This window comes from Pseudonaja textilis, chromosome 3 (assembly GCF_049901715.1).
Source record: "Pseudonaja textilis isolate UNSWEBS1 chromosome 3, rPseTex1.2, whole genome shotgun sequence".
Classification (NCBI taxonomy): Eukaryota; Metazoa; Chordata; class Lepidosauria; order Squamata; family Elapidae; genus Pseudonaja; species Pseudonaja textilis.
In genome coordinates, this window is record NC_141992.1 from 48,655,496 (window position 1) to 48,669,489 (window position 13,994).

The 13,994-nt window shown below is 37.0% G+C and overlaps 1 protein-coding gene across 3 annotated transcripts in view; it reads right to left on the reverse strand.

The window, feature by feature from the left end:
* The window catches only part of PACSIN1 (protein kinase C and casein kinase substrate in neurons 1), a 71,662-nt gene extending 61,829 nt beyond the window's left edge, over positions 1 to 9,833 (reverse strand). For all 3 annotated transcript variants that reach the window (XM_087929591.1, XM_087929594.1, XM_087929592.1), the window contains exon 1: positions 9,648 to 9,833. The gene's annotated coding sequence lies outside the window, so the exon portion shown is untranslated. The remainder of the gene's footprint in view (positions 1 to 9,647) is intronic.
* Positions 9,834 to 13,994: the final 4,161 nt, after the last annotated feature.

Below are 13,994 nucleotides of genomic sequence, written 5' to 3' on the forward strand. Positions count from 1 at the left end.
AACAATATCGGAAGCATTTAATTTATCGGAAATATAACTAATCATTTCCTCTTATTGGAGCTGTATGGTGTCATCCACAGAAAGGCTAAGAGTCCAAAGACAAAATATTTATTTGAGACCCTTCCCACTTTCTCTGTCCACGTCCCTTTTCCCTGTATTCATTGCCAGTTTTTGCTTTGTAAACACAAGTGCATGGGAAACCTAACACACTCTGACTTAATAATAGAATTAGGAGGGTAAAGATGAAAATGGTAACCTTATCATTTACCTGAAACTGAACTTTCAACTATTTCTTTTTATTACATAAAGAACTGTAATGTAATCTTAATGTTTTATTCTAGCAATTTGGTATTTTAATTAAGACTTTATATTTTAGCTTGCTAACAATGCTTTTAGGATTGTGTATGTAGTGCCTAGCCTTGTTGGAGGCCAGGTTAAACACCACATATAGAAGATTGGGAGAGGTGGGCTATGCTCAAGATTGGAACTTGCTCTGGAATTGCCATGCTGGCACCCATGTCATCATAACCAGTGGGAATGAGTGAGTATTTGCCAGAGGAGATTATTCTCTACTTTCCAAGACATCTAATAAAATTTACAGCATCCCTTGGTCCTCTTTGAAGTGAATCTTCTTTTTCACGTGTGTGTATGTGTGTGTGTGTGTGTGTGTGTGTGTGTGTAAATAAATCTTGATGTGTTTACACACATGGTATGTCTCGTGCTAAGTCTAAAATCTGAATGGAGGACTTTTTGCCTGTGAAATCTTGTGCTGCAAATTTTGCACAACATTGATCAGAGCTTCCTCTAAAAATTAGTGTTAAGCTAGAATCATTCTCACGCCATCCCCAACTCTTTATTTTGCTCCACTTGTTTCATAGATATTTAAAAAGTGTTTCCTATGCACATAAGTTTGTGGGGTCTGACACACCCATTCCCTTCTCCATACTATATTTTCAACATTTCTTCTGGACCAGTGGAAATGGTTGAGACTCAGGTTATTGAGTTTAGTTGAAGAAGTGTTGTCAAAGATTTATAGCAACGGATTAGTCAAATATTTATGTAGAAGTGGCTGAAGTATTTATATTGGTTCCTTTTCTTCAAAGGTATAGCTATAAAATGTTTGGCAAATAGCCACATTGATATAAAAGGCTGATATATGGATGGCTACTCTCAGTAATTGTGAGAATAGCAGCATCATGAATATCTCAATTATGGTCGTAAGCTGAGGACTACCTGTATTTATATTTATAAAATAGGGAAAACCAATCATTTCCTTATTTATTCCAGGAAACCTTCTTGCTATAATATAACACCACTTCTGTATCTTTCTGTATAAATGATAATATCCTGTTCAAATACTGTTCAGCGGGGGGATGTCAAACTTGCGTTGTCACATGATGTGTCACATGACGGACTTTGCTAAACCAGGCGTGGGTGTGGCCAGCACATGACGCATCTAGCCCATGGGCCGCGAGTTTGACAGCCTTGCTGTACAGTTACTTCTCAATTTACAACAATTCGTTTAGTGACCATTTAAAGTTATGGCAGTTAACTTTAAAGTTAAGACCATTTTTCACATGTTTACAACATCCTCATGGTCATGTGATCAAAATTCAGACACTTGGCAACTGGTTCATACTTATGACAATTGCAGTGTCCTGTAGTCATGTGAACACCTTTTGTGACCTTCTGATAAGTTAATGAGGAAGCCATGTTCACTTAACTGTGTTATTAACTTAACAACTCCAGTGATTCACTTAACAACTGTGACAAAAAAGGTTGTAAAATGAGCAAAACTCACTCAACAACTTTCTTACTTAGCAACATAAATTTTGGGCTGAGTTATGGCGGTAACTCAAGGATTACCTGTATTTCAAATCTTTGCAAAATATTCCAGTAGATCATCTAAGACTGTAATTGGAAATGAACACAGCTAGATATAGCTATATTGCTTCTTTTCATCCTAGACTTGATTTTTATTCTTACCTGGAAAGATACTAATGGAAACCTAAAAGCTTGCAATTATTTTGTAAATGTTAAGTTGGCTGTCTAAAGATACATAGATGTATATAGGAAACTTTTCCCTGTGGTTTATATACCTGATTTTGCTATTTCATATATTTTAGAAATCAGGTTGCAAGCTGTCATTGAGTTATATAGAATAGCATTTTTTAAAAATAAAAAGTTAGGAAGATGCATTCGTAGTCATTACAGTGATTTTAATAGGCAGAATAAAGTTTACGATTTTGGCCAAAGTACTGAATTGTTAGTCATCAAATTTATGACTATTGTATTTTATTCTAAGAAAGAAATAGTATGTGCTTTGATTTGAAATAGTAACAATGCCCTCCCACTTCATCCAGTTTTCTATTCTGCTTTAGTTAATGTAATGCTTTGGATAGCCCTTCAAGTAACAATCTTCTTTACATGCCTGAAAACAACCCTGAATGTTGGGATTCTGAATCCAGGCCAGCATTTATTTGTTTGTTTGTTTTTCATATTTCTCAACCTCAATCTCTCTTAGCCTATACAAGTATGACTCGCCCCACCAAAGCCAAATGTATCCCATCCAGCATGCTAGTTCTTTGAAATCCCTGCTTTTATAATCCCAGGCAGGCAAAATATTTAATGTTGAAATTGTTTGCAAACAAATAACAACCATACAGTTATTTATTAACTTTCAATCATTCTTTTAGTGACCATTCAAAGTGGCACTGAAAAAAGTGACTTTCAACCAATCCTCACACAACCATCGCAGCATTCCCAAAATTTAGAGGCTTGGCATGTATTTACAATGCTTGCAGAATGTAGAGGTCACTTGTAACTGGTCATAAGTGTGTGTGTGTGTGTGTGTGTGTGTGTGTGTGTGTGCGCGCGCATGGCTTTCAAAACTCCAAAAACAGGTCAAGTAGCTCTGGGGAGATCAGTCATAAATTAGAACACTTGCTAAGCAACTGGCCATTAAGCAAGGACCACTTATATTTGGTTTGCCAGTCACATGGCCACCTAGCCATGCCCATCCCAGTCACATGACCACCTAGCCATGCTTAGCCAGTCACATGACCAAGCCACACCCACAAATTAGGCCACACTCACAACTGGTTAAGAAATTTGAATCCCACCCCTGGGTCATGTGATTGCCATTTGTGACTTTCCCAGCCGATTTCCAACAAAGTCAATGTGAGAAGTGGGAATCACTTAACGGCCATGTGATTCACTTAACAACTGTAATGATTCACTTAACAACCATGGCAAAAAGTTTGTAAAACCTTTTAGGCAACTCACTTGTCAGGTGCTAAAGACCAGGTTCACCCTTGGAGATCCAATGAAATGGATTTATTGCTAAAAAGCCCATGCACAGAAATCTTCTCAATTATAGTTAGCATATGCTTGGAGTTAGATAAAGGTCCATGGAATTCAAAGAGGTTGGATTTAGTCCACCCGTGGTACTCTAGAATGATCCTCTTTTAATTCTGTCACTCCTTCTCCTACTCTCACTGAACAACTGCCCTGCTTAGCAACGGAAATTTTGATCCGTTAAGATCGTATTAGGGGGGGTCACAGAATAATGTCAATAAGGTGGTTTGGATCACTCCCTGCTTAGGTGTTGCAAACACTGGTCCAGTCAACTTCAGTGAGCAATGTCAGTTTGGCAAGACACCTCCTAAATTTCCTCTTTTTTCTGAAGATACAAGAGAGGAATATGAATGTCTGTATCTTAGTATTTTATAACATGGCATTTTAAAATATCATTCTTCTATTGTTGAAGGGGAGAAGAAGAAAGGGTGAAAAAGGACAAGATAACCTTGCTGTCTGTTTTCTGTCAGATTTCAGAATGCTGGCTATACTTAGCATTTTTCTTAAAGGACAATAGTTAGCAACGTTTGAAGAAACAGAAAAACAGCTCAAAAAGAGGAATAAGAAGTCATAATTCAGGCAGATAAAGCTTAATGTGGCTATTAATGTACTTGCAATACTTTATAAAATATAATTATAATTATACTTAAAATATAATTGGAGTAAAATAATTAATCTATGACTGCTGGTGCAGAATCAAAGCATAATTTGGGAAATTTTTGCCATTCTGTCTGGGACTAAGTAAGCATCATGAGAGATGAGTCCAGTCTACAGAGTTGGGTAGTGTTTTAATAGTTTCATGTATATATGAAAGATGAAACAGAAAAGTAAAGCAAATATTCAATAGGATGAAACATAGAATGCTGAAGTGGGAGCAACAGATATTCTGTTCATTCATCAGAATAAGTAGATTTCCCGTATGTGACAGGGTTAATATGCAACATTTTGAAATAAATGAACTAATATCCATTTAAAATGTGGCACCCTTGAATGATTAGGATTATAATAGTTATTGCATTATATAGTTATTGCAATAACTATAACTGCTACAATAATTGACAGTATAAATTTAAGATAGTACAGAAGTGGGCAAACTAAACAGGGTTGTTTATTTTTTATTTTTTGCTGCAGGTTTGTTGCTATTGTGCAGTGTTTTTTTACTCTTTGGGATCCAATAGACATTAGTGGGATTGTCTTCCAGTAGCTGAAGAGTTCTTGAGTAATTCATGAAAATATTAACCTCCCTGTCTTCTGTTGAGCTCTTTTTCTGTTGCCTTTGATTTTTCAAAATACTAGAGTCTTCTCTGATAACTCTTGCCTTCTCATTATGCATCCAAAACTCTTAAGCTTTAGTTTCATTGGAAAACTCTGTTTTTACTTCAACTCCTGTACTATTGATTGATATGTTCTTCTATATATTCTCAATCATTTTTCCCAGCATCGTAGTTCTCTTACAAGCCAAAAATAAACCGTAGTGTTGACAGTGTATGCCTTTCTTGTCAGTGTGGTGACTCTGCATATTTGTCTAGACTTGTCCTAGACCTAGTCTTTCTGCAAATAGAAGATATTTGTTCACTTCATGGCTTCAGTCCCTATCCCTCTGGATGTTTGAATGTTGGAAAACAAAGGTTGTTACTACTCAACCTTCTTCCATGCCTGTTAGCATTGGGTTGGCATTCTTTGTTGATATAATAATCAAATAAAGACCTGCCTTTGATTAATTCGAGATTCCCAGATTATTCTCAGTCTATGCTTTCCTAACAATAACTTGCATTCTCACAGACTTTTCCCCATTATTGTATGTATTAAAAGCAGAAATAAGAACTAAATAAGTTAAATTGACTTCACTGATTGTAGTTTAGAATTCTTCATGTGCGATTGTTGCTTATTTGATTTTCTTCTTTCTCCAAATAATGAAATTTCCCCTTTCCACAAGTAATCTTTATATCTCTGAATTTTTGACTTTGTTATTTAAAGAAGGAAGTTTTAACTGAAGCCTTAATCACAGGCAAAAGTGCTTGACATTGTAAAAAAAACCCTCCAAATCCTAAGAATGACAAGTTTTTTTTTTAAAAAAAGATAACAACAGTCACACTTCTATTTTCTTCCTATCAATCTCCAGTCTTGTACTAGAAGCGTGGGAGTTTGAGGATTCTGCACAGTATGTTTGCTGTTTCTAACACTGTATAAGTAGCCCTCAATTTATCACTATAATTGAGTTCAAAAATTCTGTTGCTAAGTGAGAAATTGGTTAAGAAGAAATTTGCTTCATTTTTTTTACTTTTCTTGCCACATTTGTTAATTGACTCACTGCAGTTGTTAAATTAGTAACCTGATTACTAAGTGAATCTGGCTTCCCCATTGACTTGGTTGTCAGAAGGACACAAAAGAGGATCAGATGACCCCAGGACGCTATAATCATCATAAATATGAACCAATTGCCAAGCATCCAAATGTAAATCACATGACCATGGGGCTACTGCAATGGTCATAAGTGTGAAAAATTGTCATGTCACTTTTTTCAGTGCCATTGTAACTTTGAGCAGTCACTGAATGAAATATTGTAAGTTGAGGACTACCTGTACTTTTCTAGACAGGGAGCGTTGACGTTGCTCCAGGGATGTGTTGGAGCCACTATGCCAGCTTAGGAGTCATAGTCTTGACTGAGACAATTTGGCTTCTACTTTCCACATCTTCCTTCAGGCCCTGGTACTTCTCTCATATTCATACATGCATACATATCTATCTTAATAGATAATAAACAAAATTAAATTTAAGATAAAGTTAAAATACATTTATAAAACAAGCTAACTAGCATCTGCGAGTGAGATCCAGGGTACAGTCTAAATATAAATGATGAAGTAGACATTAAAATTATATAAAGTATAACAATATCCAAAATTATAAAAAGGTGATTAATAAGACACTTAATATGGATGACCATTTCACTACACTGTTTTTCTGTGGCTTCAGCTCCTCATTTTAATTTTAAAAGATTGGTATTAGCTAATTGAAACAAAGCACACAGTTGTGAATGTCTGTTAAAGACTGTTGCCTGAAAAATAAAAGCAGAACCAAGGGTCTAATTAAAATGGGAGGCAGAACTGTTAGTAAATGCTAGATGCAGTAAAAGGAAGAATATATTTTTATGGTATCTTAATATACTTATTTGAAAAAAATAATTGCTAATTCCTTAAAATGGGTTGGACTATATTTCATCCAGGTTGATATGATATCACAAGAAATCTGTTAGTCTTTAAGATGCTTGAACTCATTGACTCCCTCTCTCCCTCTTTTTCTCTCCCTCCCCTCTCTCACACACATAGCTGGCTACTTCTCTGAAAAATGCTTGCAATCCCTCACCAAAATATGATGGATTTTTAAAGGAGATAGTACATTCCTTTTTCTTTTTACAATTGTTCACTGACTTCTAAAAATATTTTAGGAGAATGCATTAAACATAAACGGTTTTATCCATTCTTTTATGTCTGGATATGTGTGCACATTTTCAACCATTAAATCAGATTGGCAATCACCATATGGGACTATAGAATTAATGCCAAGCTAATCCATGATAAAATAGAGAAAACAAAGCTCTCAGTTGCTCAGATACCGATTCATACATTTGTGCTTTTAGCATTTGAGCATGTGGAGTTGTCCAGCTGTCTTCATATAGAGAGATGGACGACTTTAAGGTATGGTTGATCAAAATGCTCGCCTTGTCTAGAAAGATTATTGTCTCTCGATATCAGAAGAAAAGCAACATATTGTGAGATATATAGCTTAGGCACTATAATACAAATTAGACCTTAACTTTTCTAGGAACTAGAAAAGTTAAGGTATTCTAGACATGTGCCAGGCAACTTTATTTGGCTTTGATCTGCTAATGAAAAATACATTTTTTTCTTTAAAAAATGTGCATAATTGTCACAGATTAGCATGGTGCTGTGCAGATGAGATAAGATTGCAGTTCCCAGAATTTACAACCAGATGCATTACAAGCCATCTAAGGCACAAGATTGAAGATGTCTGCCTGAATTAAAATAAGGATAAACTTTGTACCATGAACATTAACTTATTTTCTCTAGACCTGTCCTATGATTGCCACACTTTGGACTGATGAATCAGTAGGATAGTTATTAAGATTCAGGCACTACCAGTATATTAAGCATGTATATATTACTCTTGGCTATTTTCCATATATTTGGAGTCTATCCAAGAAATCAACAACTCTATTTTAGACATGGGATTAATTTAAAAAATATAACATTGGAAGAGAAGTCTGTGTCTAATTTGTAACAATAGAATAGAATAGAATTCTATTGTGATTGGACACACAAGGAATTTGTCTTAGTGCAAATGCTCTCAGCATACATAAAAGAAAATAAACATTCATCAAGAGCCAAGAATCATAAGGTACAACACTTAATAATAGTCATAGGGTACAATAAGCAATCAAATCATACTAGGAAACAGTCAGTATAGATCGTAAGGACACAAGCAACAAAGTTACAGTCATACAGTCACAAGTGGGAAGGAATGGGTAATAAGGAATGATAAGGTTAATAGTAATAGTAGTGCAGACTTTGTAAATAGTTGGACAGTGTTGAGGGAATTATTTGTTTAGCAGAGTGATGGTGTTTGTGAAAAAAAAACTGTTTTTGTGTCTAGTTGTTCTGGTGTGCAGTGCTATAGCATTGTTTTGAAAGAAGGAGTTGAAACAGTTTATGTCTGGGATGTGAAGGGTCTGTAAATATTTTCACACCTAAACATAAACAGTAGATTTTTGTTACATGTTGTCTATGAACATTTGAATTATATATATTTTTTTGATGAAGAAGCAAGAAAGTAAGCTTCTATGCAATATAGAATAATGCATTTTTGGAGTTGTGCTATTTAATAACAATGTTTTGATCTTCCCACTTTTCTATCATGATTATTAACTTCAAGGATAATTAGATTATTAATACTATGTCACACCCATAGAATTTTTCTTCTTTTATTTAATTTGTCTTAATAACATAAAATAAGTTTCATAAAATACTAGCAGATGAAGCAAATTAAATGAAAACAAATTCAGTAACATTGTATAATTTAACATTATTTAAGGAATGGTTCTGTTGAATATTAAAACAATTTTACTTTACTTTTCTGGATAAAAGCACATTATAGCTAAAGGTACTCAATGTGTTTTCAAATAACTGATGTTCAGGATAGAAAAGCTGTTATTGTACTGTAGCAAGACTGAGCAACCTTATTATATAAAGAACTCCTGGGAAGATTGTCCTAAGGGAGATGGGGGCAAACAATCCAGCAGCTGACCATTTCTCTCTACAGTCATCTGTTTTCAATCCTTTGCCACTTCGGAAATAGTTGGCCATATAAAAAGGTATAAAGCTAAATCCAAGAAGATTCAGACTGATAGTGTTGAAGTACTATAAATGGGCCAGAGCTTTAAAGCTATGGAACAGCTGATCTTAGGATAGTGCTAGCAGTCTATTTCCAGGGAGACAGAACAAATCGGAGTGGCAGTCAAAACAGTTATGTAAAGACTGTATCCAAGTATTACGCTGACAGAGCTGCAGCTCAATAATTATAATGGATTTCTATAAAACATTGCATATATATGCATACATACAAATTCACATACATACAAATTCATCTATAGTGCCATCAATGTACTATTGCCACTTTGCAGTCCAAACACAACATAACAACTTTGGCTGATGATTACTTCCCAACATCCTACAAACACAGTTCATCCATTAACATTATTCTTAGTCCACAAGTCTCAATATACATGATGTTGCTCTGTTTACCTAATAGCACCTAATGAATTATCTGCACTTTGATCGTGCTAGGAGGGAAGCACAGAAACTGAAATAGTGAAATTAGAGCCATTTCAAGTAATTTGAACTGCTGAGAGTGGAACCATTCAAAAACAAAAGATTACTTTATGCTACGGAAACCAAAGCGAGATCCTTGTGTGAAGTGGCGCTGCCTCCATAAAATATATTTTCCCTGAAGCATGAATAAAATAGAGTAACGCAACATAGTAGTAAGAAACAGAATCTTAAAAGTGTAATGATGTTCGACAGTTACCTGATGCTGTCTTGCCCTGATAGAAGATGACAGGCCTAACGCTCATAAAAAAGCATAGCAGATTGACCTAAAGTATACAAAGCATTAACGACCCACAAATGGGCCACAAAGCAAAGCATGACTACAATTCCAAGATGACATAAAATGGAGACTTCCCTTAAAGGATAAGAGGATTGCTCATAACATACCTCTCTAGAGGGGCTGCAGTGACCATCAGATGTTGGCAGAAAAGCAGTATCCCATGGCTGGTTAAGTTGGCAGCAATGCACCTTGCCTGGCTCACTTGTAATCTAGGATGCCAGTTGCCTGGTAAGAGTCTTCCTTTTCTTTCTCAGCCTGTGCACGTTGAAAGGAAGGTCACAGCAGATGGGGGTGGGGGTGGGAGGGATAAAGATCAACCCAGAGATTAGGGAGGCATTTTTAGCCAACCAATCCCTGGCCATGCTCTGAGTAATGACTTGCTGACAGCACAAGGTGAACACATTACTGCAGAGAAAGCAGAAAATAAACTAAAGCATTGGGGGTGTTCTCCTTTTCTTGGGATTTCCTTCATGTTTCATTCCTTTTCCATTGCTATCCTGACCTTTTCTCTAACCTTGGACATGGCCTCCTCACGCCATCTAGCTCTCCTTTTCTCAACTATTTTTACTTTCCTATACCAGTCAGACCCACCATCATCCTTTCCTAATCCTCAGTCTTTAAGACAAACTAGAAATCATGACTTTCATTTCAGTTTTTGCCTATGGCAGGCTGCTTAATATTAATATTATGAGTTCCAGATCATACTGGGACCCCAGGCAAAGAACTGAAGGTTCTCCATCTGCACACCTTGTCCCAATTTCCCGTAGCTTCTATGCCCTAGCCTTATTATCATTTAAATCAACCAGGCAGAGGCTAAATCTGTCACTAATTCAAGATTGTTTGCTTGTGTTCATCTTGCTCAGTATTCACTGATTTATTGCTCTTTCTGGTTAATTCCTGTTGATGTGTCTTCCTGAGATCTAATAGTAATAGGAAGGTTATCATTGTTTTATATACACAATGTTATTATATATTATTACTATAAGTATTAAACAAAAGATTAAAATTAAATTAAAACCATTAGATCTTATACTAACTATTACACTTTTACCTTACTTGACAAGCTAAACAAAACAAACCAATGCTTGAATTTCTCTGTAAAAAGATAATTAGGAGCTCAATGGGATGAATTTGGTTCAATAGATTCTTAATGGCAATTTGGACATTTACTATTGTTCCACATTCCTGCAAGTATTATGTTTGTCCTGGTGTTATAAAGGAGTGGGCCTTGGCAAGCAGTGAAGGGCAGCTAGACACAATGGTACCACTGAGGAAGGATTTTATCACTGGCTTTAAATTTTAGATGTTCACTGGTCAACTTTTTCATCTTGTTTTCAAAATAGCTGTAAAAATAGAACGGTTGCGTTTCATTGCTAGGAAGTGTAGCTAAAATATAAATTCTACTGTGTTCTTCTTAACTCTGTTTTATCTTTGTTTTTATTTATGCTTTTATACCACTTTTGATGTCTTTACTCTAAACCACTCAAAATCACTTAGGTGAGATAGGCAGTGTAGAAATGTGATAAATAATGTAATGCAACATTTATGTTGTAGTTCTTGAGGTAGATAGCAAGAAGCCCAATTAACAAATAAGCAGAAATACTATTAACACTGAAATCAAAATCTAAATATCCAGAAAGTTTATTTTCTTAAAAAAAAACCAAGAATGTTCTTAATTAGAACTCTATAGACCAGGGGTGTCAAACGCAATTTCATTGAGGGCCGCATCAGGATTGTGTTTGACCTCGGGAGCTGGAGTGGGTGTGGCCAGTGTGGGCATGGCCAACTTGATGTCACTCGTGTTGTGGGCACCTGTGGTGGCCGAATGTTCTGACAGTGAAAACGGGCTCCTGATCTCTGTTTTCAGCCATGACGGCCTCCTGCAGCCCTCTGCCAGCAAAAGCTGAGCTCTATTTTTGCTGGTAGTGGGCCACAGGCGGTTGTCACAGCAGAGGCACCACGGGCCGATCCTTTGCTGTTTCCAAGGCGGCCCCGTGGGCCAGATTTAAGCATCTCATGGGCCAGATCTGGCCCCGGGCCTGCTATAAAGTGATCAGTACTCATAAGATGTCATATGTTTCAGCAGCAAAAGTAAAGAAATGTGGGAGCTGGGGCCTCTAATAAGCAGAAGATTTAATATTGCAGAATGACTTTCCCCACAAAATCCAGAATGCCTACTGGTAATCAATCAGGAGAATAAGTTGGGATAGTTATAAGACATGGGAGCCACCAAATGATTTTCAAAGAATGGAGAGCCCTTCCAACCACCTTTACCCAGTGAAAGTAGCAAGACACAGAAGCATAGAGTAACTGATAGAGATCATATATTTTGTTTCAGAACTGCCTTTCAAGAATTTTGAGGCTGGCCTTAGAAGTGCTAGCATGCTGCCTCCCAGTGGTCTTCTTAATGTATGATAATTTATAAAATTTTGCTGTAGAAGGAAGAAAGAAAAATATACCGGTAGGCAGGCCTTGCTTAATGACTGGTTGCTTAATGAATTCCCCAGAGCTACTTATGACCTGTTTCGAAGTTCTAATACAATCCACGATCAGTGACTGCATTTTGAGCAATTGACAACTGACTTGTATTTATAGCCATTTACAGCATGGGTCTCCAACCTTGGCAAGTTTAAGACTTGTGGCTTTGCTGGCTGAGGAACTCTGGGAGTTGAAGTCCACAAGTCTAAAGTTGCCAAGGTTGGAGACCCCTGATTTACAGCGTTCTATCGTCATATAACTCTGATTTTTTTTGTGTGTGTATTTTGGCCAGTTTCTGGCATGTACTTCCAGTTTCCAGTAAAAAAATCCCCCATTGGGGAAAAGGGATTCATTTAACAACCGGGATGTTTGCTTAACAATCATGGCATTCGCTTTACAACTGCCACAAAAAAGGTTGTAAAATCAGGTGTAATTGGTCCAGGGGTGGACTACTGGGGGTTCACAGGGGTTTGGGAGATCCTTTAGCTAAGATTCTGCACAGTTTGGAGAACCCCCAAATCCAGGGGTGGGATTCTACAGGTTCGCACCTATTTGTTAGAACCGGCTGTTAACATTCTAAGCAGTTCAGAGAACTGGTTGTTAGAAGAAATTACTGGCCTGATCCTGTAAGGAAGGCAGGAAGGAAACATTTTGGTGTTGCTTACAGAAACTGCCTCTCCGTTAACCCTTATTACATTCTTGGCAGGACTAGACTTCCTGTCTCAGGAACTTCTCTGCAGTTTTTTTCCCCTTCTTTGCTGGTACTTTGCTTGTGTGGAATGACCATTCAAAGTTACAATGGCACTGAAAAAAGTGACTTATGACCGTTTTTTACACTTGCAACTGTTGCAGCATCCCCACAGTCACGAGAGGCCAGGTGAGGAGATGTGTGCTTTGATGCGAGTGATATTGAGTTGGACACGCCCAGCCAGGCACATGGCCACCAAGCCATACCCACCAATTAAGCCACGCCCACAGAACTGGTTGTTAAAAAATTTGAATCCCACCCCTGCCCAAATCTCACTCCTGGCTGGCCCACCCTGCCCCTCCCCTCCTAGGAGTTTGCATTTGGCCTGTTTTGGATGCAGGTAAGTGCAGGGTGCACATGGAGGCTCAGGGAGGGTGAAAAACAGGTCTCCCAGAAGTTTGGGAAGGCCAGAAACATGCCTCTTTCTGGCTTCCAGAGAGCCTCTGGAGCCCGGGGAGGCCCTTTTCACCCTCCCGGAGGCTCAAGGAAAGCCTCCAGAGCCCGGGGAGGGCAAAAATGTTCCCCATGGTTCAGGAGGCCGAGTAGGCCATGCCCACCATGGCCATGCCCACCCAGCAACTGGGCAGAGAACCCATTGCTAAAAGTTTTGAAGCCCATCCCTGAATCAGTCATGTGGTGAAATCACAACTTATGACTGTAATTCCAGGCTTAATTACAGTCAAAAGTTGAGAACTACCTGTTGTTATTCTATCAGTAGTATAAACTATTCTAGTTTGTCAAGAGCTTCTCATTCTGCTAAGATGCACAGAAAGGAATGAAGGGAAGCAGACTCTTCTGAGTACCATCTCTCTCAATGATTTTTTTCTTAGTTAGAAAAAGAATACTATAAAATATGGGATTTATTTTATCAATGTTTAGATAGAAAAATTGGAAAATGAAATATATTACAATATAAATATAATAGTAAGTATAAAATAATGGTAATGATATTTTTAATTTATTATTATGGAAGAATAATGCAAGTTAGAATTTGTAAAAATTTGAGATTTGCACAAAAAGGACAATGTGAATTTGCAATTAAAGCCTAATAATGATGTAATGATAACATAAAGTGATATGGAAAGCTGATTAATATATGAATATAAATTTAAATCTAAGAGGGAAGACAACAGATATTGTGCACAAGAAATATGTACCAACCAACACACTGTATAACTGAAAGGTTTTATTTGTTATTTTGTGTTTATATTTGTTTATGTTTGTTGTA